The sequence below is a fragment of the Corvus kubaryi genome, unplaced genomic scaffold, assembly GCF_017639235.1.
Source record: "Corvus kubaryi isolate FWS band 111438036 unplaced genomic scaffold, C.kubaryi_AGA036_p1.0 137, whole genome shotgun sequence".
NCBI lineage: Eukaryota > Metazoa > Chordata > Aves > Passeriformes > Corvidae > Corvus > Corvus kubaryi.
Window position 1 is genome coordinate 379519 of NW_024580671.1, and position 27761 is coordinate 407279.

General features: G+C 38.9%; 1 long non-coding RNA gene across 1 annotated transcript; it reads right to left on the reverse strand.

Moving 5' to 3' along the window:
- On the reverse strand, window positions 1-25150 carry LOC121659486. Its single transcript, XR_006014347.1, has 4 exons — window positions 24902-25150; window positions 23805-23881; window positions 11561-11643; window positions 1-636 (listed from the first exon to the last, which is right to left on the reverse strand). It is a non-coding gene; the product is annotated as an uncharacterized LOC121659486 (long non-coding RNA).
- Window positions 25151-27761: the final 2611 nt, after the last annotated feature.

Here is a 27761-nt window from a genome sequence, read left to right on the forward strand (position 1 = left end):
TCTGGAAGAGTGTTTGACAGATGAATGTATCTTCGTTAAGGAGAATACCATAAAGCACAGGCTTAAATATTCATTATATATATATATATATATAAATAATCATTAAATATAAATACTCATATTGTGGAAAATTTTAAGAAGAAACAAGCCGTGGACTTTCACTTTCTGAAGACAGACAAGTATAAAATAACTTCACAGAAAAATGTTTCTGAAGCAGTAGCCTCATGCTACTTAGCCTCACCCTAAGTAAAAATACTTGTTCAGATACTGTCCTTACCCTAACTACACTGTATACCCTGGCTATATATATGTAAAGGATGGAAATCCTGGACACATGAGATGTATAATTACTGCCTTCCTTTTATAAATTGGTGAAGGCCTAGTTCTTGCCACTGAGTGGGTACAGCAAGTGGAAGAAACACTATGTGAATGGGGGCGGGGGGGCGGTGTGGGACCTGGGTGCAAGGTATTGATGTTAAAATAGTGACTGTTCCTCAGAGCTTAACACTGCCATGCTGGGTGGGATGGCAAGATGGTGCAAAGGACAGATTTTAAAGGGTTTCCAGTACCTTAGGGATTTGGTTTATGGATCTTAAATATCCAATCTCAGCTATCCATCTAGGCTTCTTCTGTGGCCTGTGGAAAGAAGTTGCATAGCAACATGGTCACTGAATCATCTTAATATAGGTCTGTATGATTAACAGGGTGAATCACTTCCTATAACAGCCTAACCCTCTCCATGCACTAGAAAGGTTGCATAGATATCTGACTACTTTGGATGCTTCACTCATAGATAAAGGAAGTTAGATGAAATGAAAGTCCTTTCCCCTTAGCACTGTAACTTGTAATTGTGTAACTTGTGAACAAGGTCTGTCGGTCTTTGTGAAAAGCAATTATGCATAAGACAAGATTTTCAAACACCCCACATGAAGTTTCTTGTTCTGTTTTGGGGCAACTCAGGTGTTAAAAAGGAATGAATAAAAGAATGAATTATATCTCATTCAGAACAGTGGAGTTTTTCTGGGACAGTTCCCCAGTCATATTTCGCTGTCTGTGATGGAAGTCATATTTTTATCAGTCCTCGTGAAATGGTGTCTCATTTTGATTAATAGAGAAGTATCTTTTTACTAATAGTTTCCCTCTGGTTTAAATGAGATGGACTATCTGTTAATAAGCAGCACATCACAACCTTAGAAAGAATGAAATTAACTGAATTTTCTGGATATTTTACCTTGGTTACTAAGTGACGATTGCTAAAATTCTAGGCAATCTAAAAGCAAGTAAAAAGAGCAGCTGTATGACACTTCCTTGGATTTCTACATATGCCTTTATTGAGTAAAATGATCCTAGATCTTGTATTGACAGCTGCTTTTTACTATACAGTTATAATATTCTAATGAACTTTCAATTTCCCTTCCCTTCCCTTCCCTTCCCTTCCCTTCCCTTCCCTTCCCTTCCCTTCCCTTCCCTTCCCTTCCCTTCCCTTCCCTTCCCTCCCCTCTTTATTTTAATATGTGTGTGGAAACGATGTGAACTCTTGTCCAGCAGTTTTAGAGACATTTTGCCTTAAAACACTCACAGAGCATGGGAGTTAAATCAGAGCCCTACAAGCTGTACACAGTACTGTACTGCAAGCAATACAACTGTTGTGAGAGGAAATGCACCTTTTTATCTTAAAGGTCATAGGAGGTACTGTGTCAAATAAATCACTAAGTGTTGTGTATCTCTGATTATTACATATATCCTCCTGGAGAGGCAAAATTCGAGACCTCTGGTGTTTTGCTGTGTGCTTGGGGGATTCACAGTGCTGGGGCCCAACTGCTTGCTAAAATTGGATGATTTAAAGTCAATTCCTCCTTGACATACCTTTCAAGTCTGAACAGATTGGAAGCCCTCAGGGTTCTGAATGTGACCTTCTCTGGAAGCAGTTTATGGGATTAACTCTCAAAGCACAGCTGGTCTCTGTCTCCTGTTATGCTACACATTAGTGATGCCATCAAACTCTATTTGGAAAAGCACAAAAATCTGCAAGTCTAAACTCAAATATGACTGAGTAAAACTTGCCCCAAATTCTTCATGTTTCCTTTCTCTTTGTTGAGAGTTCTCCATAGAAACAGCTGCCAGAAAGAATTCCATGGGTTAATATCATTGTAAATTGTTTTGCAGGGCCCCTTATAACTCTGGAGTGACTTCAGTCTTTCTCTTATGTACAGTGATATAACCTCAATATCATAGTGAGGAAAAGAAGCCCATTTCCCCCCAAATCCATGTAGAGATATTTTCTTCAGAGAGATCTGCTTCAGGACTTTGGCAGTAGTAGAAGAACAGTTGTTAGGAAATAGGATTCAGCAACTAAAGAAATGTGAAGTAGAAGCTCCCTTCTTGCTCACATCCTGTGATTAACTGCCAAGATCAATCCATGGAGCTTTATTTTAAATTGAATTTATTCAAAAGTCCACTACATAAACAGCACGGAAAGAATGAAGACTCAGACTTTATTAGTTACATCACAGTTCCTGTTTGGCATTTACTGAGGGAGTCGGTGGCTGTCAGAACCAGAATAAGAAGAAAATTGAGTAGTACAGTTGGCCAGTGTCTGAACCAAAATGGAGTGAATTAGAACCAAGTGTTTGTGAAGACTCCTCCCTCTCAGTCATGGTTTTAAAAATGGAAGTTCCTGTATGGTTGTTGGCCCATGTGCCCTGTCATCTTGTTACCTGCTCTGGGATAGAGCTGCCCTGAACTTTGTGCTCCTACTCTGGCAGCAGCTGATCCAAACACTAAAGTAGACATAGTGAAACTACATGTTATTTATTCCTGTGTTACACCTTAAAAACATAAAATGTTCTTGTTCCTTTGCTTATTTGCTACTTTGTTTGTCTCTGAATATGAGATTACATGACACCACGGATCATCACTCAAAAGACCCACTTTATGGGAGTCTTCAGGCCAATAGTTTTAATCCGGAAAAGATCGCACCTTATTGAAGGGTGACAGCTATCACAGAAAGGACAGAGAGGAGTAAATAAGAAAACTTGGACAGAAGATTGTAAGAGGTCAAGGTTTTGTAGAACCACTGGGGCTTCCAAATGTAAAAGAAATCAAGTTCCTCTCTGGATTTTTTATCCAGCTCATTCCTAGTACTAGAAGAAAGCCTGTATGGCTTTATTCTAAGAGCTGCTTTTTTTTTCCCTTTTAAGTAATTTAAAGTATAATGACGTTGTGGCCCTGATGGAAGCATCTTGCATCTCTTACTCTGTCTTCTGTCTCACTGAGGCTAAAGGGTATATTTTTTGGAATTTCTAAAACTAAAACAGGATACCTTCTGATCTGCAGTGGAAGCTTTACTGGAAAAAATTTGCTAATAAATCATACTTATAAAGTGGGTGGAGTAGAGGATCTGCCTCAGCCCTATCCCATTCAAAGCCTCAAATACAAGTTTGTGTTGCTCAAATCCCTGGAAAATCAGGTGGCTCCTACTTAGATTTGCTGGCCAGTTAAAGCCATCCTTAACAAAAAAAAAAATATATATACATATATGTTCCAGATATCTTTGTGCATAAGAAGAAAGATAAAGTATTAATGACACAGTAATCATCTCTGCAATTACAGGAATAACACTTCAGTTCCTTTCGAAAATAGAAGCAGGCGATGTCTTTTGGAGCAGAGAAGAAAAAAAGTATGGAAACTTCCAGAGAAACCCACATAGTCATTGGCAGTCACAGGCCAGAAGTGTTCTGATAAATGTTATTTATACTGTTCTTACAATTTGGAGCATGTGATAGAGCAAATGAATGACTGCACTGGACAATGAGGACAATCAGCAAGGATGTAAAATTATGCTTGGCACAGTTTGCTTTGCCTCAGGGATTTCTAGAGAATCAGTCTTTCATTTTAGCATGAGCCCAAACCCAGGGTTTTTTTAACAATCTATAACTTTTGTGGCTGGTTGCTAGAAATATAGTTTAAAAAAGGAACTTGGAAATACAGTACACAGCTTCACTTCCAGAACTACATCACAATCAGGATTGTTCACTTTCCTGGGGCAGGGGAGAGGAACAGAGAAAAGTAATTAAAATGAATATTTTCTTCCTTGCATTTGTTCTCTGCAGTAATAAAAGATTCTAGATCAAAGCAGTTCTGTTAGCGGTATCCAAGTCAAGTCTCAACTAAAGACAAATACAAACGGTGTTCTTTTGATCTCTTGCAGTTTCATTCTTGAAGCCACTCCCTTAATGCTCTTCATACCTTCCATCATATGAGCTTGGATGGTAGAAGATTTTCCCCACTGTCAAACCGGGGCTGATCAACCCCTCTCAGCATAAAAATCAGTAGGATTGTCTTTGAAGGGAGGGTCTGCATTTTGAGTAACCTTCACCACTGTCTCCTGTGTAAAACCAGCACTCTGGAGAAACAGCAAGCTGCAGCCTTTAACTCTATGACATGAACTATGGACAGATACTAGACTGATGGGCTGACCAAGCATTCGTTTTCAACATTTTTGTGGATTACCAGTAGCCTTTCTTTATCTACCTCTGTACTTCTGTGATTTGGCTGCTTAAAGGGAGTTAAATACCATCAGTGATCAAGGTCTTTCTCTGCTCTGAACTTTATTTAAGGCAGATATAATTGGCTGTGGAATATAGATTGTTTTCATATTAAAAAAAACCAAAACAAAATCAGTGCTATGTGAGCAATTTAACTGCAGAAGTCTTTAACATTTACTGCAGTTGTAATTAAAGTTTCAGCAGGCATTTTCAAATGTCCAAGAACAATCAAGAAAACCAGATAGAAGGCAGTGGGGGGACTGTACAAGCAGGGGTTTTGGTTCTTATGTAGGACCTCTGAAAAAACTATCAGAGCACTGTGGTAGCTTGATATTTCTGAAAAAACCTCAGAGTGTAGCCCTGAAAAATATATGTGGTGAAAATTTTGGTTTTTTGATTTTATTTCTGGATTACCATTTAACAGGAAGTATTCAAGAATATTCCAAACCAGACAGTCCCATTTGAGGACAATACTGGAGGTGGCTTTCTGAAAGTAGCTGAGGTGCCACAACTGTGAAATAAGAATATCAGGACCTGCTCTTTTGCAGCAAGGTTTTCCTGACCTCTTTTAGAAATGAGATCACATCTGCTGTGGAAAGATGGCTGGATACATTGTCCTTGATACCAATGTTTGGGTGAATTATAGGACATGAGGGAATGAGGCCCCAGAATACATATACATGTGTAGAAACACACGAGCAGAACCACTGCTTTCAGATATCACTGCAAAATGTGACAAAATACAACTGGCAAACAGGCTGCAACCAGTTGAAGTGCTGTTTTTAATTAACCTCAGTGCAAGATGATAATGGAAGTGCATTTCTCTTTTCCTGTTGAATGAAGATGCACTGATTCAGCAATAATTGAACCCTAAACACTTCATAAACTTCTTCTGGGAGGAGCTGCAGGAAATGCCAGCAAAGTCATCTGTGAGTCATTAAGAAGAAAGAGCGAGGACTCTCTTGAAGCTGATCTTCCCAGTCCCAGATCACAAAGGGAAGGCAGTGATAGTGGCTGGTCATCTTAAAGTGTCCTACTTGGCATGACCAGTCCATGCTGTAATTTTTCTGAAAGTAGTTGTTAAGAGACAATAGGGTAGTCTGATGTGGTCTAAGATTTCTTAATCAAAGATGCTCTCATCTAACAGCTCTTTTACCCATTACAGTAGAACTGTTTTTATAGTGCTTATGTTAGAAAAGCAGGACTGCATTTATGTTTCTGCTTTGTGATTGCCAGAGCCCTCAAGTGTTTTATTACAGTACATTGCCAGTTTTGTTGTAACTAAGGTGGAGAACTCCTTACGTCTGCAAGTTGGGTTTTTTTCATGTAAGACCATAAACTCTTTCTGGTCTTGTCTAGAATTTCTCATGATGCAAGATTGGTTTTGTGGTCTAGACCTGGTTCAATAAGCAAAAGTTTCTTAAGATACAACTTTCTGGATAAAATACCATGAAACCTGTTGCTGTGTCTACATGCGAATCGCTATGTAACTGCCCACAGAGCAAAGCCTGGCTTCACTTCTACCCCAGGAACTCTCAGATGCTCACTGCAGAGCTGCTGCTTCCATGAAAAACAAGACCAGGAAAGCCATTTTTTGTTAAATTAAAAAAAAAAAAAAAGGCAAGAATAAACAAAAGAAGAAAAAACGGAAAGAGATTAGTCTTTGCTGAGAGTTATGCTTAGCTGTAAGGCACTAGATGAATTAAAGCGAGCACTGGCAGGCAGGCAGAATATCCCAGCAAATATCTGCCCATGAGCCAGGGGTTATATGAACTTAATTGCTCAAGGGAACATACTTTGGTTGCTGATTCCATGTCACACCCAAGCAATATAAATCTGAACCTTGCTCTTGACTGAAATTTGAGAAATGTCTGCAGGCGTTTCACTAAAATGCAGCTCTGCTGAAGGGGATATATGTGCATTGAAGAAATGTAATCAGAGTCTTCCAGCTAACTAGAAGCTGGTTGTGAAAAGAAAGTGCAAGACGTATGTGCTGGATGGGAAGTGTTGGGTGAATATCCAGCAGCAATTTTGGGAAAGAAGGAGGAACTGCGCAGAGACGGAGAATAACAAAAAGAATTAAAAGTCAGGGAGCAGCTAAAGGGTAAAGGAGGGGTCTGGGAGTTCAGGGCAGCAGAAGGAGGAAGGAAACAGGCGAGGGAGGTAGGGGAATGTCAGATGTGGCTGGGACCAGAGATCACTCTGCTCTTCCTTCCCAGATGTGTTCTGAGTTACAGAAACTGGTCAAGGGTCAACAGTGCCCTCCTCCTGTCTCCAGTTTTGTCAGAAACTGGAGAAAAACAAGGTAAGAAACAAAGAAAGAAAGATCATATGGATTTAATCTTTAGAAAAAGAGGTCATTTAAAGGTAAGGCATGGACAACTGGAAGAATGCTGGTGGCCTAGATGACATATTCTGAGAAGAGAAAGTCCTTGGAGGTGCATGGATTAGATAAACCAAGCCAAAAAAGAAAACTGTCTGAAAAAACTGCAGGATTTCATTTTAGTGATGTCCTAGACATGACCTGCTTGAATGACAGTTCCACAATCCAGGAAAACCTTAAAATGTCTCTTATTTCTAGCATCTTCTACAACAGAGGATGCTGAAAAGAACAACCTCCTGTTACATGCTAGCTGGTTTCAGCAGAGTTAATAGCACAAGAAGAGATGGAACAAAGGAAGGTAAGGGGGAGATGGAGGAAACAACTGAAAAAAAATAGGCAAATTGCAGGTAACTTGTTTGGAGGGAAGGAAAGATGAAGAAGGAGAGAGACCATCTATTTGTATTTTCTCTTCAATATCAATTTTTAATCAAACATGAAATTTTCTGGAAGTATTTGTATGGGTTGTACAGATTTGCTATCAGATAAACAGCCGTTTGATTGTGCCTGCAGATGAGATGTGGTTGCTCTCATTCAGAAACTCCATCCAGGCTGCCATACATCCAAAATCTCAGGTATGTTTCTAAGCAACTACATGGTGCAACCCCATGGGTCTGAAAAGCTCTGGACTGACTTTGTATCTGCTTCCTAGGTGAGCAATTATGCTCATCGTCATTGTCCTCAAATCATCAGATGCACTCTGCCAAAGCTAATGTTGTAAAATGTGCATAGTAAGTAGATCCAACACATCTTGAGTACATCACTTAGCACAGACACCTGTACATCAGGGCTGAAAAGAAGTGTGGCAGCCCCAAATTACTCTTCTCTTCCAAGCCTCTTAATTTGCTATACTATACTACTACCTACATGTTTGTGATTTACCTCAAAAACCTTGTTAGAAAGTACAAAATGTAGGCATTTCCCTGTTTTCCTAACCCCTCATCACAGTAAAATGTAAACTGGAAGGAGTAGAGGTAATTAGGTCTCCCAGTAGCAACCATGTTGCCTTAGAAAGATTAGATTAGCGCCCTGACCTCTGAAGGAACACAGAATTAACTGTGATGGAAGGTGCTTAAAACCTGGGAGAAACACGTGATTTTCATCCAGTGAGAGCAGGGATTTCTCCTTCAGCTCACTAAGCACTCTGGAGTAGGAACAGTGCTTGGCCCAACAGTACATGGAGCTCCATACTTGCTTTTTAATGCAGCACAAGGTGGAAACTCTGTTAAGAAGGTTCATGACGTTTTCTGGATCAGACATCTCTTTCCCTTGCAAGTCTCTTAAGACATCTAGTATGTTATCCTTGGCATTTCCCTCCAGGATTTAGCGTGATCATATGTCAGTAAAAGATGGCAGTAGCACCTCCTCACTAACCTGCTGTTCCCAGTCTGTGATGGGTTTAGAAAATGCCTTTCTGTCACACTCGGAGGATCCTTTTATCCCTCTCCACTGTGCTGATCTGGGGCTGACGGGCAAACGTCGTCTCATCTTGCTGTCATTGTGGCACTGGTGGAGCTGTCAGTGGAGCAAGCCACAGAGGAGGGAGGGGACTGTGGCTCCCCACTTGGCTCCTCTCAGTGTCCCTATTCAGTGAGAGGCTCCACTCATGCTGGGGGAAGCTCTCTGGCAAACTCTGAGAAACAGCCTGTCCATGGCAACTTCTGGAGACACCGCATGCTGGGCTGTGGATTGGAAGAGTTTCACTGCGAGCTGCCATTTTCACGACTCGCCCGGCAGGGCTGGCTGGATCAGCCCTGCCTCTGCAAGGAGTTGCTGCAGAGCTACGCTGACAGGTCCCTGAGAAGGCTCCTGCCCACTCTTGCCAACATGGGCACACTTGCTGTTTGGTGCTCATGGTTTCTAGGCAAGAGCAAGATCAAAAAATGGGTGAAAGGTGATCTCAAATGGGTAAAATTACACATCCTGATTGGAACTATGAAACAGAAAATGCTCTACAATATCAGTACAGTTAACTGTTGACAGTAGTTGCAGCATCAATGACAAGCACCACCCAAGGTAAAGCAACAAGTGCAATTGTGCCACAAAGTGTGAAGTATCTCTTGTAAATGCCGAGCAAGAGATTTGCTGTAATATGTGAAACACTGGGACAGATTGAGTAGGAACTTATGAGATCATGTATCTTTTCAGTTTGCTGCTTTCAGACATAAGTTTCCCTTACTTCATGCAATTGAAATTGTCTGGAGAGCTCTAGAGAGAGAGAAAGGATTCTGGGAAGAGAGATTATTTTTCACAATAGTAAACATGCTGGTTCCAAAGTTCTCTGGTATATTCACCACTTACCTGCTTGAAACTATTCAGAGCACTAAATCCCTTTGCACATAAGAGCTTTTTAGATGCTAGCAAGATATGAAACTCCTTTCTGAAATTTCTGTCACTTGTCTTGCAGTGTTTGATATTACCTTGTTATTTCTAGCATATAGATAATAGAAGCTCAGTCCTGGATTTCAAAATTAAGCCCATAAGCTGGTCTGTGGTCTTCTGTTAAACAGACAGTCAGAAAATGAGACTTATGTGGAAAATACGAGAAAACTGGGTTTGTTTAGTCTGGAAATAAGAAGCTGAAAAAGCAAATGATAACAAGTATGCCAAGACAGCTACACAGAAAACAGTGACTGATTATGTTCCTGCATCACAGGGAATAGGATGTGCACAAACTGGCTTATTTTGCACCAAGACAGATTTAGATCAGTCATTAATTGAGAATTTGTATGATTACTTAGAGAAATTTCAGAATCCCTTTAAACACTAAGATATGTTCATCCAAATGCTCAGATGTCTGTATGGTGGAGGTATGCTTGAAGCTGCCCCCAAACACAAGGATGAGCTGAACATCTGCCCTCTTGAGGTACCTTCCAACCACCTGCTTCTAAGACGTTGTCTCAAGAAAGTATTACAGGGACAGCCCCCAAAACCTGCCAGTGCTGGAAGATGTCATTCCACCTGACACTAAGAAGAGAAACGGAGGAAGCCATGGAGGCCATGATGCTCAGAGCAGTCAGGATGGTCATCAGAGGGAGTGCCAGCAGCACAGTAGCTCAGCTGCCCATGGTACGTGGTGTAGGTGAAGCTTGCTGTAGGTGTGCCAAGAGCAGGGAGCAGTTGCCTTGCAGTCCTGTGGTGCCCACACAGGCTATTGCTTCCTCTGTTTCATCCATGCACCATGGGAACTGGGTATAGCAAATCAAATGGGGAGAAGCAGGCAGAAGGAGAAAAACCTCTCTCTCCCTGCCCTGGCTGTCCAAGAAGCCTGACCAAAGCTCCCATGGGTAGCTCTGATGCCAGATGAAACAAGACCTTCCCTGCTCCTGCTCTGTCACTGTAGCTGTCCCATCTTTCTCACATGCTGCCCTCCGCTCCCCACGCAGACTCCACTTTGATCATTCCACCATTACTTCACTTTCTGAGGTCCTGTGGGACCTCTGTGCAACAGCCCCAGACATTTTCTTTTCATGAATGCTCTAGATCCTATCTAGATTGAAGTCCTCGGGTTTGTCACATTATGGATGGTGCTGTGCTCTTGTAGTTGCAGTTACAAGTTAAGGAGTGCTACAGGAGACACACACCGTGTGAAAACAAAATAACTCAAAGACAAACAATTTTGTGGTGCAGGAGTTTGACAGAAGTTTCTTGAAACTCCTTTTTTTCCTCCTGTGCTAATGATGACTGCATTTCCCAATTTTGTGCGGAAGTGGAAATTCCAAACTGCTCATGGAAAAGTTTTACTTGTGGTCTATGACCAAGCCATAGGCATAAAGTACTGGAAACATTGCGAGAGCATTCTACCCACCAGCTTGGAAAAGAGTAACAATATTTATTTATTTATTGCCTAGACCAGCTCAAGCATTTAAGCAGTAAGTACCAGGGCTTCTCAGACATTTATTTATAGCATCTTTTTCTATTTCATAAACAAGAGATTCATACTTGTGATTGCCAGCATATCCTTCTGTATTCTGTACTGGTTCAGCATGCTGCTAACAAACCACTAAACAAAACACCTTCTAAATTTCTGAACTACTGCTGCATTCATCAGGGTGCTGTAAGCAGCCTCAGGGCAGTATTAGCTCAATCATCTAGTCTACAACATGAGATGAAAGTTAGAAGGTCCCTCGAGTTGCTTTTTTCTGCTTCATCTGAAACTTACTGACAAGCTTCAGAACTGTCACGGTGGTGACATTGTCTTGTCTCCTTCCCTGGTTTTAAATGTCCCGTATTCTTTGCTTAATGGAAAGCTATTAAAACACTGTCTTGGTCAATTCTTAGTTTGATGCCCATTTGCTGAAACCATTAAATCATTTTTCTGGTGATTATTTTTCTTTGGTATTTGCCTTACCACTGCTACATTATTTTTATTTTTTAATATGTATTTTTATCAAATATTAGGGTGATAACTTTCTGTACTAGAAGTAATTCAGAATTTTGCTCCTTGCTACAGAGGAACGAAGGTTTCATACTTACCTTGAAAGTTCATAAAATTAGACTGATTTTTGCAAACTGTAGAGCTTGTATTTTTAATTTCTATCTCATTCTGACAAATCAGCCAATTTCAACCCAAAAAACACCCAATTCTGTACTCTCATCAGTTTGTGGAGACAATTTTCCCAGTGTTACTCACCCTCTGCTGAGGCATTGCAGACATCTGGACCTCTGGCTTTGAGGGTGCCAGTCATCTTTTTCTGGGAAGGAGCTCAATGGTTTCTTCCATTTTGCCAGAACGAAGAACAGTTCAAATGTTCAAGGCTTAGAAACTAGCTCAAATACTAGCAGCTTTCAGAACATCTTTGTGATTACTGAATGAAAAATGTAGGCTGACAGGTATAAAGCCGACATTTAATTTAGCTCTGAGAGAAATGTTCATGGTGCTTTATTTTCCAATAAAATTTTCATTTCAATTCCTGCACTGTTGATGAATGAATACCACCTCTGACCCCTAAAGCAAACACTCCTCCACAGCCAGTCATTTTAAAAACCAACAAAACCCCACAAAGGACAGCTTAAGGTCTAGTTTTTGTTCAGATTTCATTGTGTGAATTAAAAAATTGCACACACACTTCACAGATGAAAAAAGAAAAAATGTGATAATTAAGCATTCTAGTTTGGCAATCAAGGTTCTTAAAATCATGCTGAGTGTCAACAGTTACAAGTTCTTTTCGACTGATATTGCAGCCCCCATCCCAGTGGAAACAGCTGTCATTATAGGCATTGTATTGAATCATGCAAAAAAGAAAAGAGCTTTGGAGAAAAATTGATTCTTTCTCTGGAAAATTGCACAGATTTCCTTTTGTCTCAAACTGAATTGTACTAGCACACCACAACTAGCTCAAAAGAAAACCCTTTTGGAAGTAAATCTTGCGTTTCACATGACACCAGACTGACACCCCACCATGAGGTTTTCCAAGCAGAAAGAAAATGCACTTCCAAGTGAATTTATATCTCCTTTCCACCACATACAACGTATCTTCTTGCCTCTTCTAAGAACATTAAAACAAACCTGATGTATTAATGGGAAGCATTTATGCAGGCCTCACATCCCAAATATTTTCGTAATTAGCCTGTTTTCCAGAGTGGACATAAGGTACATTATTCTTTTTTCCAGCATAAGTCTCTACATATGTAAAACATCACCAGAGGTTCCTTCTTTTCTTCAAGCAGACTTTCCCTGCCTCTCTACATTAGCTTGGCTATTACAGCACTTTTAAGGCACTCCACATGTTGATGAATAAACCGTCATTTCCCACTTGTAATAAGATCACTCAGTCCTTGGGACCAGATTTATTATCTACAGTTATTTCATGTCTAATCACAGCCTTACTCTCTGTAAAGAAAATGAACAGGCATGGATTGCATTTGAGAGCTTTGGGTCCTAAATATTTGGGTTATGTGTATGTAGACTTTGCTACATGGAAGGATACCAAAAGGAAACAATAAAAGAGGGAGGGAAGGCTTTATACAAACCTAGGCTAATAATGGACTTTCTGCACATATTTTAGAATTTTTACAAAGGCTGAAAACACCTTCACAATACATTTTTCCAGCAACAATGTCATCTGTTATGAATAAATGATGGGTGGGAACAGAAAACTGCAAAGGAGGGAATATGCTACAGCAGTGGAATAAACAGGTCTTGTAGTAACTGTGTGGTGAGAGAGAGACTTTGTGTGAGGTAGAAACCACATTTCTACCAGATGGCATGGGCAGCTGTCCTGGAGGAGAAGGGATATGACAGGGCCCAACTGTTAACTCTTGAATTCCCAAGTATCTTTCTGACCCTAGAACCATGCAAAAGAGACTTTTGGGAAACCTAAAATTCAGGTCATCTTCTTCCTTTCCTACCCCTCCTCCAGGGTGAAATTCAGAGGCAAGATCTAGCCAGAAACTTCAGCAACAAGGGCAGCTCCAGATGCAGCCCAAGGAGGGTCCTGTGAGGATTGGAGATGTTCCTACCTAGGGGAGATTTGGACCTGTAACTACCATTAACTTGCCTCCACCTAAGAAACAGCTGCCTCTCCTCTAACACTGTTTCATTATCCCCTCTTCTTTTCAATGTCCCCTTTCTTCTTATCTTTGCTTTTACTTAGTGTTTTCCTCCCAGGTATCACTTCTCTCTCTGACACTATCACTGGTCTAAGGTCTGCTGCCACTCCAGGGGTAATGTTTTTGTTTTTAAACCCATTCAGGAGCCTATCTTTTCTGTTTAGAGTAGATGCTTTTAGCAGCAATCTGCAGCTGTGATTCTTCCAGGGCTGCCTTCTGATGTTAATGTGTATTCATTCTCCATTGTTAACACATAAATAAACCACGAATCAATAAACAAGAAATCAATCTTTTTAATTTTTTCAGTTCCAGAATCCCCTTGGGTGTCTTATTGATAGCTAGCACAGTTAGATGTGAGGAAATAATGGAAAATATCATTTTTGAAGTGTATTTCTTAATGTGGAAGTTCACTTTCCACCATTTCCCTTCTCTTAATAGATCTATTGTTGCAGTTTTTGGGAGTTAGTAGAAAAAATTATAAATCAGTTCAGAATCTCTTAGTGGTTGGGAAGAAGTAGTATATTTGAATATAGGCAAATGAACTGTAAATATTTTTTTTAACCATGGAAACCCGGGTTTGGTGACGACTTCACTCCTACAGAACAGTCTAGTGATCTTCTCAGTTTTCAAGAGAGGGTTGTATTCACCAAAAGGTCCAGACAATGCTATTGGGATTTATAGGGCTCACTGGCTGACACGTGTGTCACACAGCACCTCTGTTGCCAAGTTCCATGAGAAAAGCAGTACAGTGCTCCACTGCTGTAATAGCATACAATTATGGTGCCTGGTATATTTGGGAGAATCACAGAGTCACAGAATATGCTGAGTTGGAATGGACCCATCAGGATCATCAGGTCCAACTCCTGGCCCTGTGCAGGAACACCCCAAGAATCAGTGATGCTATCACATTGATTTAATACATTAATATTGAAATTAGAACTAGGAATTGAATTAGAGAGAAGGGGCAAAAAGGCAAACTGTGACCATATTGTCCCTATGAGGCACTTATGACTAAATTCTTCTACTTCCGTCATGTTAAACCCAAAGGTTATGCAATTAATAGAATTACCTTTAGCTGTATTATCTCTCAAATCTCACAAATCTTGCTTAAAATAATTTCCATTTTCAGGGCATGAATTGTTTCTAACATCTACGAATTTATGATAAAACTGCTGAAAATTATCCTGCAGCTGTGACTGAGAAATTTAGCTTTCATACTTGTGGACATGGCAGATGGGAATTCCAGAGATTTTTGAGAGCAAACTTCGGTGTTTGAGTGACAGATGGTTTGTGCACTAATGGAAAGAACATGGACTACACTGGTGGTGTGTATGCTTTTTTGATTAAACTGGAATATCAGCAGCTGTAGGACACATTCTTGCTTTGGCTGTGGGAAGAAAAGGTTATCTTATTCTTTTAATTAACAGTGACAGCATGTAGAGAGCAGAGAAGAGACTTGCTCCGTACCAAAATATGTCATGGGGCATGGCGGCGTCTGTGCTCTGAGAAGTTTGAACAGGAACAGACAGCATTAAGGGCAAAGTTTACTAAGGAAACGAGTCAATAGCTTCATGAGATGGTGGCTACAGCTGCAAAACCAGCATGGGAACATCCCTCTTCTTGTGTACTGCCTTTGGTCATTAATTCCTCTCCTGTGCTCCTGTCTCCTCAGTTGTAGGGCTTGTGGTCTTAGTGTTAAGTTGTCAAATATCTCCCTGAAACTACCACAAATAGCATTTGAGAGAAAAGCTAATGATTTTAATCTTTGTTCTGAATATAACAGTGATCTTGGAAGTGCAGAGAAGGAAATATAGGGGACATTCACACTGGTTTCCCTGTCATTGGCAGCACCCTATATGACTGTAGATAAAAAATCTAAAATTCCTAAAATGATTTCTCAAAGTTTAGGTCATGCCAAAACTCAACTATGATTTAGGTAAAGGCCTTCCAGTGTTTTTGGGAAACCCAGCCTGGGTTCAAGACTTCCTGATTTCTGGGGTGTTACTTACAGCTTTTCCCAACCAGAAAAACTGATTTGGAGCTACTCTAGTTTCTCAGTAAACTATTTTAAGTGGCTTGGGGAAGCCATGAGAGCTCAGTGAATACAAGTACCACTGAGAAGATCATACACCTTCTCAGGGAGATGGGGTCCCCCTTCTGCTTCTCTGTGTTAAAAGTGTACGTTCTGGATGGTAAATAGAAACCAGTATCTGCTCCACATCTAGGTTAGTGTCCTCACTGCCTTCCCCCAGGAACTGGTGGGAGCCACATTACTACTCTGTAGGTCATCATGCTAGGCTGAGTTTGGGAACCCTGTCTCAGGAACACATCTCAATTTTCTACTGTTTAAGATGAATGCTATAAGCTACAACAATAGAATAATTAGAATTCTGTATGTATAATTTCTCCTCTTTTAACTAAGCAGTTTAAGTATTTCAGTTTTATAAGAGGAACTCTTTGGCAGAGCTACTTGTTAGAATTCCTATGTCAGCTTTTTTTTTACAAAAAATTTTCTTCTGCATCTTGTTTTGAAAGACTTGAGAAGGCTTTTGGCTTGGCATTTTTTCCTCTAGTGTACTGCTTGCAAAGATAGTTTGCAGTACACTTTAAAATGTGATTATTTAAATGTGATTCAACAGTGTAAGCAGTGTGCCTGTTACTTGTGTCTATGTAGTCACACAGCAACACAAGTGGAAAAAAAGAAACCATGGTAACAATGCACTAAGAAATAACACAAATTGGAATAATCAGTTTAGGATGGAAGAGCATTGCAGAAATTATGCAGCTTGTAGCAGGCAGCTTTGCCAAAAATGTTCAGATATGTGTGACCACTATCCTTATGAGTGGCAAAATGCTTTGAAGAGCCAAAAAAAAAAAAAAGAAGAAAACTTCCTCATATTTTCTTCACTTAATCCTTATATAAAAGTTCATTTTTTGATACTTGGAAATATATTTCAAAATTCCTCTTCTGATCAAAAGGTGGTAAAAGTAGACTGGAAATCTTTTCCATACATTTGCATTTTAAAGTAATATTTGAAGCTAAAACGAGTTATTTTAGAGACCTGGTTTTGGTAGAACATGTTAAGAAAGTAATCAAACAAGTTAGTAAATGCAAGAAGACTGAATATTGTCTGGCAAACTAATACCCTCCTCCTACAATCCAATCAACAAGAATGGCGCTTATAGCTGACAGGACAGGAAAATGGTTTTTGCTAGTATAAAAAGTTTTAATTTAATTAAAAATTCAAGAAGTAAAATAATTTGTGCTTGTGTCTCTGTTTAGGAATCCTTGTCTCATTTTCTCTCCTCTGTTTTTCCTACACCATTTCTGCACTTTTCTGCACCATTGTTTGGAAAAATTTTAATGGGATTTTAAAGATGGACTAAAGATCTCTGGCACTGAAAAGCAACATTCCATACATGGCAAATGTTCTTCAAGCACACGTCTTGTGACCATTGCCATACTGGTACATGTGAAGGTAGACAGCATTTTTAGAGGGAATTATTTATGCTTTTTTTTTTATATATGGCTGTTTTTTCTTAATATGATACGAGTTCTCACTTAACCATGTAGCGTCCAGAAGCCTTGTGAAGTCAGCTGGTAACTCTTGTCTGTTAGCATCTAACAACTATACATATTTAATACAATTTTTGAGTATGGCTCTGTGAGTCTCATGGATATAATGCAGCAGAGGGCTTCTGGTGCCTTTAGAGGACCCACTCTCCACAAACACCTCTCATAATTTCTTCACACTCCTGGAGGGTGACACTCTGCCACATGGCAGCTACTTCATCTTACCCTACTCTTCTTCCTCCTCCTCTTCAAGTCACAGTAACAGGTTCCTGGTTTGTTTGGAGGGTCAACAACCTGTTTCTGTGTCAGTGATTTGATCCCTTCTACCACAATTGTCCCTTCTTAGAACAAGGTTTGTAACATAATGAGTTCAAATTCAGGCTTGAGAAGAATAAATTTCACTAGCTCGAGACCAATTGAATAGGAATTCCTCATAAAGTTTTGCCTTTGCAACAAGTTTGGGGTTTTTTTGTCTTTTCACTTGATATATTAACCATGACTTTATTTTTCAATGGTTTTCCATCCAAAACCTCATTCCTTTGGAGAACTTGCTGTTCAGTAACTGTACTTAGGCAAACAGCAGAAAAGAGGGAGTTCCTAAAAAGAGCAGCAGATACTTCCCTCTTTATCTTCAGTATAAAAAACCTTGCAAACCCAGCTGTTTGATGATAGTGCAGCATCTAAACCAAAGTACTATTTTTCTTTTTTAAGAGTTGAAATGCTGCATGAGTAGTGAGAGCAGTATATTTTTCCTTTGGCTTTGGATAATCCTGGGTTTACAAAGAACTTGTGCCTATTCTGCTGTTTTTACTGGACTTTCTGCCTTCATGTCTGCTTACTGTCTTGAGATCTGACTACTATTAGTATGCAAGAATTAGCTGAAAGTTTCATTTTAAATGACCTTCTTGCCTAAAGATATGATATTACTCCTTAGAGAATGTTTTCACATACGGTCTTCAAATTACAGATGCTCAGACCATCCTCTGACATCTAAGTCATTCAAAACAATGAAAATTGTACTCATGTTATTGAGGCACAAAATGTCTTTAAACTTCATCAGGAAGTATTTTAAACCAAAAAACCAGGCAGAACATTCATAATTAAGGCTGCCATTTTGTCCTCAGTTCAGATAGTTTTTAAAAAAATACTATGTTGCTTTTCTGAAAAGAAAAAGTGTTATGAAATTAGATGTGAAATCTGAAATACATGGGAAGGAAACTAAGTTGACTCTTCAGAAGTGATGCATTAGGGGGCTTGTAGAGTGGCTGTCACTGCTGCTGGCATTCTCTTCCTCCTATAGGCTCAAAGATGCCCTTGGCCTTACTTGCAAGAAGCACTTTTGCTGTGACAAAAGTATTTTTAATAAGTTTGTTTGTTTGTTTTTCTCACAGGAATGCAAGTTCTGTTTCCTTTTGAGGCCCAAACTTAGCCTCTTGTGTTTGGAGAGTACTATTATCTTAACTCCTTTCTTGACAAGGAAGAATTTGAACCTTTGATCACTATATTCATTTGGAACTCATCACAGCAAGAACTGTTTCACTACATTAACTACTATAAATGCTTCATGTTCCCGAAATAAGGAAAAATGTTGGTCTTAGAGAGGCAATATTCATTTGAACTCTACTCAGCTTCCAGAAAATGATTCAAGACAGCCAGCACAGATTCATCAAGGGCAAGTCCTGTCTTACCAACCCAGTGGTATTCTGTGATTGAGTGACCCCATCAGTGGACAAGGGAGAGGATGAGGGTGTCGTTTATTGGGACTTCTGTAAAGTCTTTGACATTTTCCTCCCCCATCATCCCTCCCTCTAAATTGGAGAGTAATGGATTCTATGAGTGGCCTCTTAGATGGATAAGAAAGTAGATGGATGGTTGCATCCAGAGGGTAATGATCAGTGGCTCAGAGACATGGGCATCAGTGACAAGTGGTGTCGCTCAGGGGTCCATACTGGGACCAGTGTTACTTAATATCTTCATTAATGTCATAGACAAAAGGATTGAGTGCACCCTCAGGAAGATTGTGGTGACACCAAGCTGAGTGGTGCTGTTGACACATGTGAAGAAGAGGAGATGCCATCCAGAGGGACCTGGACAAGCTCAAGAAATGGGTCCATGGGAATCTCATGAGGTGCAACAAGACCAAGTGCAAGGTGCTGCACCTGGGTTGGGGCAATCCCTGGTATCAGCACAGATTGGGGGATAAACAGATGGAGAACAGCCCTGCCCAGAAGGACTTGGGGATGCTGGTGGATGAGAGGCTGGACATGACCCAGCCATGTGCACCCACAGCCCAGAGAGCCAAATGTGTCCTGAGCTGCATCCAAAGCAGCGTGGGCAGCAGGGCCAGTTCACTTACTTTGCAACTGGCCTAAAAATGACAAGAAGGTCCAGACCCCTACACCCATGGAGAGGCCAAGGTTCCCTGCTGATATGCATATATGAAAAAACAACCCTCCACTAGAAAAAAGGAAAATAGGATGTCTCCATACTTCTGGTTTCAATTTAAATTAATTTTTTTCTAGTTTTACAGTTTCCTGACTGCAGCTATACTTATACTCTCTTATGCATAAATTGCTCTATTCTACCAAATATTTAAGCAACTGTTGTAGTACAAGTAGTATTTTATGACTGTCTGTAGCAGAGATGCCTAAAACTGCCTTTCATTTGCTTTCTGTTAATCACTCCCAATTTTTTATCTTTGCTCTTAGCTTTTCAGCTGTCTGTTGATTAATTAATTTTAAGGAAGCATACAGAATGCTAACATGATTTTAGTTAGCAAACCCAAACACTTTCCTTTTTTATCTGTTTACAAGTGATGTTTATGAAGGCTCAGTAGAATTTAGCAGCAAAACACTTCCAAAGGACATTTATAAAGGTAGCATATTTGCAGTTCTAATGGTGTTAAAACAGGCATGTTACTGTCTGTAACATTTATCAGCAGGCAAATCATATATTTCATGAAATCACAAATAGTTTGCAGCCTTCTGTTTGGTTTTCCACATTCTTTATCTGTTAATTTTTTGGATGGCCTAATAAGGAAGCTATATTCTGAAATAGTTGTAAAAAAGCAGTTGTTGCCCAACTGAAATAAATACAAAGACTTCCTGATGGCCCATTCCTGATGAATTGGGCTGTAGTCCTTTGGGAACGTGGCTTGCACTTCACTGAAGATGTGAAGGGACCCCAGAGTGCTGGGGATGGTGGCTCAGCCCCTGGCAGTGCCCTGCACCACGAGCAGCTGTGAGGGCACAATCTCCACTTCATTCACCTTCTGTAGGTGCAGGTTTGGCTCAGGTGACCCCAGGCAGGCCCGCACACCCCGCAGAGGAATGCACACCCTACACAGAGGGGCTGCCCTCTGAGGGGTGCCCCACCACAGGCCATCAGCACTGCTCCGGGGGCAGACCCCAACGGGCCTCGAATCAGACTTCTTCATCCACTCCTTGTGCAACCAGGAAATCCATTTTTTGGGAAGGACCATAGCTCTTACAGTTTCAACTTTCATCATTTTATCAGTTGAAAGAGACTTGGGTAAAATGTTGCTACTGGCCAAATTTTGTCAAAAATAAAATGCCTCAGTATTAAGATACATCTTGACAGTTCCGATCTGTAGCAGCAGCAAACAGCTGGAGTATTTATTTGTTAAAGACCTGGATGTAAATGCAATTCCTCGCTCAGACCACCTTTTTTAAACCTACACTGATGTGGTCACAGCAATCTGAAGAATGATTCAATGGCTTTTAAGTAAAATAAAGAGAAAGTGTCCATTGATTTCCCAGTGCACTCAGCTGCTGGGAAATCATCAGCAAGCCCCAGGAAAATGTCCTTGTTTTCAGATTTGAACAGATATGGTCCAGCAGGTTTTTTCAGTACTGAGCTAATATTTCAGACAATATATCTAATAACATGTGGGTTATGTTTTAGTGTTTAGGAGAAGAAAATGATTCCCTGCTAATAATTTCAATTTCATTTCGTGTCCACACTTGGACATATCTACAAGGTGGATCAAGAAATATGAATGTGCATGTCAAAACCAGTATGTTACCTAATATTTACAGTGAGTGGATTGACTAATATTTATGACCATATTATAGGGTGTAATTTTAACCCAGAGTAATGCAAGCAATATTTTTTCTGTGGGATCCTAGGAGTTGCCTGTCTCCATGAATCATATCCAAAATCTCAAACAGCTGTAAGCATATTTAGAAAATGTGAAGTTGTTCCTAAGATTCAGCACCTGTCTGTAGAAATCCCTGTATGAACAAATATAAGCTGGAAATTGCACACACCTATGGGAATTAAAAGGTATTTAACCAGAACTGAGTTCTGAGTTAGCACTACATTTAGGTGTGTATAAGGGCAAAATATTTTTGAGTATTCAAACATGTTGTATATTATTTTTCGTTTTCTGTATTTGTTTTTACTGAACTTATATACACATGGAAGTTGGTTCAAATTTCTGAATGTTACCTCCTGCAGAAATTGCAACGACCATCAATATATTTTAAAATCCCTGAGAGTGAACAATGCAAAGGCAGAAATGACCCATTTTTGAAAGACAAGTCATATGCCAAGAATGTTACTCAGGGCCAGGGATTTTTTGCTGTTTTCTAGTTGTTGCCTTTGTCAATATCCCTGTCTTTCCATGTGTGCTGCTAAGTGCAAACAAAGGACATATTCCTAAAAGGTCGCAAGGATGGAACTCAAAAATCAGCCTTTCAAATGTCACTTAAACATATAGAGTTTTAATATTAAGATTTTTACAATGGCTCCTAGAGAACTGAAATGACAAATAAGCCTTGTTTTCATGTTACTAGATAAATACCTGATAAGAAACACTTCAGTCAAAACCTAAAATGTTTACAGCCTTCATTTTCTATTGTTTCCACTTTTTAGGTGGCAGAAATATGTTTTCTGGCATAAAAACTTTTTCTACTTGATATTTAGAAGTACTCCTAGTACATTGAAAAGCAAGAAGTGAAAGAGTAAAGCTGCCAAGAAGCCTGTGCATTCTGTCTAGCTAATTCACTGAACGTGTTTTCCCCATAAGTGCCTGGTACTTTGCCTACAGTAATAACATAAAACTCGCCATCACGAACACACAACAGTATATTACATGCTATTCCAAAAATATTCTTTTACATGAAGGATGTCAGGCCAAGGAAATAGAAGGTATTATATACTGGAGCTCGGAGATGTGAAATGGTTTCTTAATCATTAGTGGAAAAAATTTTAATCTGGGCTAAATCCATATTATTGAAATTAGTGGTCCTTCTAAACATGTTCTGTGGAAATAAAAATACAAATCTTTATTAAAGTGTATGCAAGCCAACACTTTTTCAGTACATTAAATTTCTGCTTACTCTTCCTGTAATGTTTTATTCATACACGATTTCACAGTAGCTTAAATTTTCTAGTACAATTCCCCAAATATATGTTTATATCCAGATCTGTGGTTTCATTTGAGAAGTACTGAATTTTCCCACAGCTCCACTGAACAAGCACAACTGAGCTGATGCCCAAAACTGACCTAATTATTTATGGTCCCATTCAACACCAACTGAAATAAAGCAAGGAAATGTCTTGTGTGCAATAAGATGAAGGAGTTTGCAACATCCTTTAAACTTAGGCACCCACTGAAACAATAGTTTGTGAAAAGAATCTTTAAAATGCAAAAAGAAGAATTTGGTTAAAAAGTTTGGGATTGGAGGAAAATAATTATTTCTGACCATTGACACTTATTTTGGGAAATGTGTTTCTAAGTCTTTTCTGCTGTAATTTATTCTTAATAAAGAGCAGTGGCAAAAAATCCTCTATATTACTATATTTCTAATTCAGAATATCACACTCACACAAAAATTTTCCTTTCAAACTATTTGGGAGAAAAAAGGTACTTCAGTGTTCTACCATAAGGCAAAAGAGGTATATCTGGAAAATAATGAAAACAGCCTTGAGCAAATGCACTATAATAATATGAGCAAATGGACTACAATAATACTATCCAAACTATTTTAATTTCTCATCCCATTAATGAAGGGAGTTTTCTCACGGCCTCTCATATAATCTGTTTTGTGTCTGTCTGAACAATATGTGACTGAGAATGGTATTTATTTTACTTTTACATCCTACTGGGAAGCGTTCATTGCCCTCTTTTAAATAAGCATTTAGAACTTCCTGTGGCTTTTGGAAAAAAAAATATTTTCTTTTAAATTATGTGCAAAGCTGGATGACTTTGGAAGAAAAAAATTCACTTAGTGAATAACTAGCTCCAAAGAGCAGGATTATTTTTTAAATAAACCAAATAAAAGTTGTTAAATATGGGAAATAAATATTTGAAGAAAAAGCCTTATAGAAAAAATAGTGCAATGCCTATCTAATAAACAGATTTGCTTGATAATTTATGAAAGTCCATGAGACTTCTGCTTCTATCAGGGCCCATTCTACATAAGCTACAAAAGTTTTCCAACATGCCACTGACAGCCTTTTACTCTTCTGTTCTTATCATACTCTGAAAAACCCAAAAACTACAACAGGGCAACCAGCTGAAATGTCCAGCCCAAGCCCAGTCTGGCAGTGGTCAGTGAGAAGATAAGTTGCTTTCAGTGGCCTCTGTGCCACACACAGTCTTCAAAGGAGTCTAGTACTTACTCGTATTATTCCAGGGTTCATTCCACTCTGTCATTTGCCTGTCATTCAGAGATTTTTAAAAAGTCCACTTTTTAAATTAAGAGACTTGGAACATAGGACTTACCTTGTAACAATACAGGTTCCTTGTTCTAGGAGTGACCAAAGAAATTTCTCAGCGTGAAAATAGAAGGAAGTATTACCCTGTGGAAGTGTTCAAGTGTATATATTATTAAAGTCTCTTTGGTGAATAATGGGAGAAGATATCAGAAAAATATATGTTCTAGGGGAGGATAACTTTAAGTGGCTCACTCTGATAAGCAATAGGCTTAGTTAGGATTTTCATCTTTCTCCATCTAGTACTCTCCTTCCCCCTTTTTCTTTCTTATGTTTCTGATTTCCTCCTTTAATTTATTTAATATTTTAATTTTTTCACATTCAGTGATCTGCGTGATGTATTTTTTTTCAAAAGAGATGCTTATTCCTAGGTAGCACTCATTATTTATAGCATTATGTGCTAAAGCATAAACTTTTCAGATATTCAAGGCATACATATTTTTGCACACTGGACTGCCTTACATTTAATGACATTTACTGCGACATATAATGAATACAACTACTTTGCCTTTTCCATATCCACCCTCCAAGAAGGGTTCTCACAAGTAAATATCTGGATTACTGTCTCTTCAAAGCCAGAAAAAAACCTGTGTTGTCTTTATATGCTTCTACAGTCCTGTTGAGCTGCAATTTTAAAATTGCCTGGCTATTCTTTCATGCTGGCAAATCACCTGATTGCATGTCTCAGCATTAATATGTTCCCTCAGTAACTGGTTAATGTGAAATGGATTGCTATAAAATCTGCACCCATGTTTTCTTTGTAGAAGTGAAAAGGAAAACTCAGGCTCAATGGCATTGCAAATTTACTCCATAATTTCTTACTTCAGACATATTAACAGACAGGAATATTTTTTTTTGACCAAATTAAACAAACCACAAGATTTCTCTGAAATAATTTGTCCTTCCCATGAAACATTTACAAAGAATCTCTGCAAGGCTAAAAGGACTTAAATCAATCCAATTTAAATTACTTCTGTAAACCCAGTTATAATAGTTTGTACATAGCCTTATACTAAATTTTATTCTGCAATATTTACACCAGAAAAAAATGAAGAGATCAAGCCTGCAATCCCTCAAGGAGATCAGTAATCATTGTGCGTGACTTACTTGTTGTGAAGTCTCAGAAAGATTTGGTACTCCAGACATTTGAAGTAGATGTCCAGTGTCATTCATTTGCTGTTAAATACAGCAGTGTTCAGAAATAACCTCCACACCATATGTATATTTTTGCTGATGATGTCTGACTCCAAGACACACACAATGGAGCTTGGCTCCAATCTGATCAGAGCTGATTCACTGTGTTCTGCTAGTGTTTATTGAAGAGAAGTGTTTGTGGTGACTTTGGAGCAGTCTTCCAGTACCCCCTTTAATTAAGAGAACCTGTGGGAGAATCATAAATGGTTTGGACTGGAAGAGACCTTAAAAATCACAAATAAAAGAATAAATGAATAATCAGAAGATTTGGATAAAAAGTGTAGCAAGCAAAATGGTTAGAGGATTAACAGTTTGGAGAACAGGAAGGAAGTGATGACACTTCAAGTACGCAAAGGGTGCTATGAAGAAGACTGTCATGAGATGTCTCACAGAAAGTAGAATAAAGTGTAATTGGCTTAATTTGCAGCAGATACTCATGTACAATATTGGGAAAGCTTTACTAACCATCAGTAGAGCTGAGTAACTGGGTTAAATAAGAATAAAATAAATGTACTTGTACAGAAATTACTCAGAATCCCAGAAAACCAAATATTGAATGAAATTCTTTCCACAGAAAAGTTTGGGTTCCTCATATATTTTGGTAGATGAAGATGAGTCAAGAAAATCAGTGGCTAAGTTCTGAAATGGCATAAAACACAGCATGCTGCAATTTCAATAGGATGTATGATTTATGTCTTCTGGAGCTGTGTCCCAGTATGCTCATAAATTAATCTATTACGTATGCAGATCTAAAAAAAACCAACCAAGAAACCAAAAATGATACAAATAAATGCAAAAGAAGAGCATTTATGATAAGAGTAATTTAACTTTTATTCAGCTGGAACACAAGGGATGTGCGTTATCCTCTAAATTAAAATGTAGCTGGTGTTTTTGGAACACAATATTCCTGAAGGTAACTGAGAAAAAAATTGTAAAGAAGGAAATAAAACACTGAATAATGTAGCAAGAGGTGTAGAAAAAGGATAGCCTTCATTTCTTTCTGACTACCAATTAACATTCCACTGTAATTCAGTAGCTGAAGGAATTGCCATCACATTTAAAGTTTTTCCATGTAGAATTAAACTCTGTTTTGTTTAGAAAACTTCATTATGTTATATCCAGGTTGGCTATGGAAAATTTCTGTTGAGGAACATCAGTGGAATTTCTTAGCAGAATCCTTTGAAGAGTTTATTTATAAGAATAAAAGCAGAATAGATATACTTTAAGTAGTAGTGAAAGAAAAGCCCGTACTTGGTTAAGGCAAGTTAATGACTCTTTAATTTCTTAAGGAAATACAATGCATATTTTAAAGACTCTTCCTAAAATGTCCAAGACACTTATTTTTTAGTCATTATATTGTGAAAATCAATTTGAAAGCTTCTACTGAACTCTTTTATAAACTTCAATTTCACCCTTCTTTCCTCTGTGATGACGACACACAGTCCATACAAAACTGGTGAGTTTTGTGATGACATTGCTTATATCTTCAAAGTCACCATTTTGTATATTTAGCTGAAGTTAGAATTTTTTTTGCTCAACAGATTGCCAAAAATGAGCATTTTAATACAGAGAAAAAGACACAAAACTTTATGAAAATGTCCCTTTTTTCTATTCCACTCCTTTTTTTTGGACTTCCCTCAGTAAAACAGTCAGTAGCTCCCCCTGAACAAGTTTATTCTCTGTGATGACTAAGCTGGAAATGCAAGATGACCCTGGCATTCACATGTGTTTCATAATCTGGGAATAGGCTGCTCAGAGCAGCACAGGATGTGCCTTGTTTCAAATGCTGGTTCATAACCCATGACTAAAAGAGTACCTGCAAGGAATACAGTTGCAACATTTGCATGAATTACTGTCATCCTTTTCTAGGGCATTGTGTAATTCAGCTGGGATGATGAAGCTTGTCCAGAGCATGGTCTAAAATGAGAATTATGGTTTGGATTTTTCATCTGAACCTTGAAAATAGTTGGACTGCAACTCAAGATACTGCAAAATATAGAGAAAGGCCAAAATCTGATGAAAGAGCTGCTCACTGGAAAGAAAATTAATCTCCTCTTACCCAAACTAATTCTCTCTCTTCAGCCATCACTTCCTCTTTCACAGCCCACACTCCCAAAGTGACACTCTTTTCTGGGAAAATGTCTTTCATGGGGACCTGTAGATTCCTGGAACCTTTGCTGTGGAGTATCTGTCAGCACACTCTCTCTTTCACATAAGAGATTTTCTGGAGGATAGGAGGCTGCTGATGCTCACCTGAAAACCAGGCAGGAACAAAATTTAATGCTGTCTGTCACTACAGCACAGAAAATGGAGCACCTCAGTACTGATACAAAGGTCTATCAATGGGCGTGATAACAAACAATTTTGCCTATGTTTTCTTCAGTTTCTTTAACTAAAGGTGAAGAGCTGAAGTTACAGTGAAGTTCTGGGATCTTTGGTCCACAATTGCTTTTACATTTCCCTCATTCTTTGCTTGCAGTATGCCTAGGAGCTGGTAGGACTCATACAAAGTCTAGTTTTACCTTGCATTTGCTGCATTTTTGAGGGAGAGAGGTAAGAGAAATCTCAAAATGTACATCTACACTACAAAAACATGAGGAATAGCCAGGAAATGCTTCCTCCTCAAGGGTGGAAGTTAAGTTCAGAGCATTTGAAATCATAGTGAGAAGTAAGGCTACATTGATATGTGGTTGACTTCTACAGCTGCTAGATAGACCTGGACAAAATGATTTGATTCAGAAGAGAATATAAAAGCCAGTGGAAATGAAAGCCA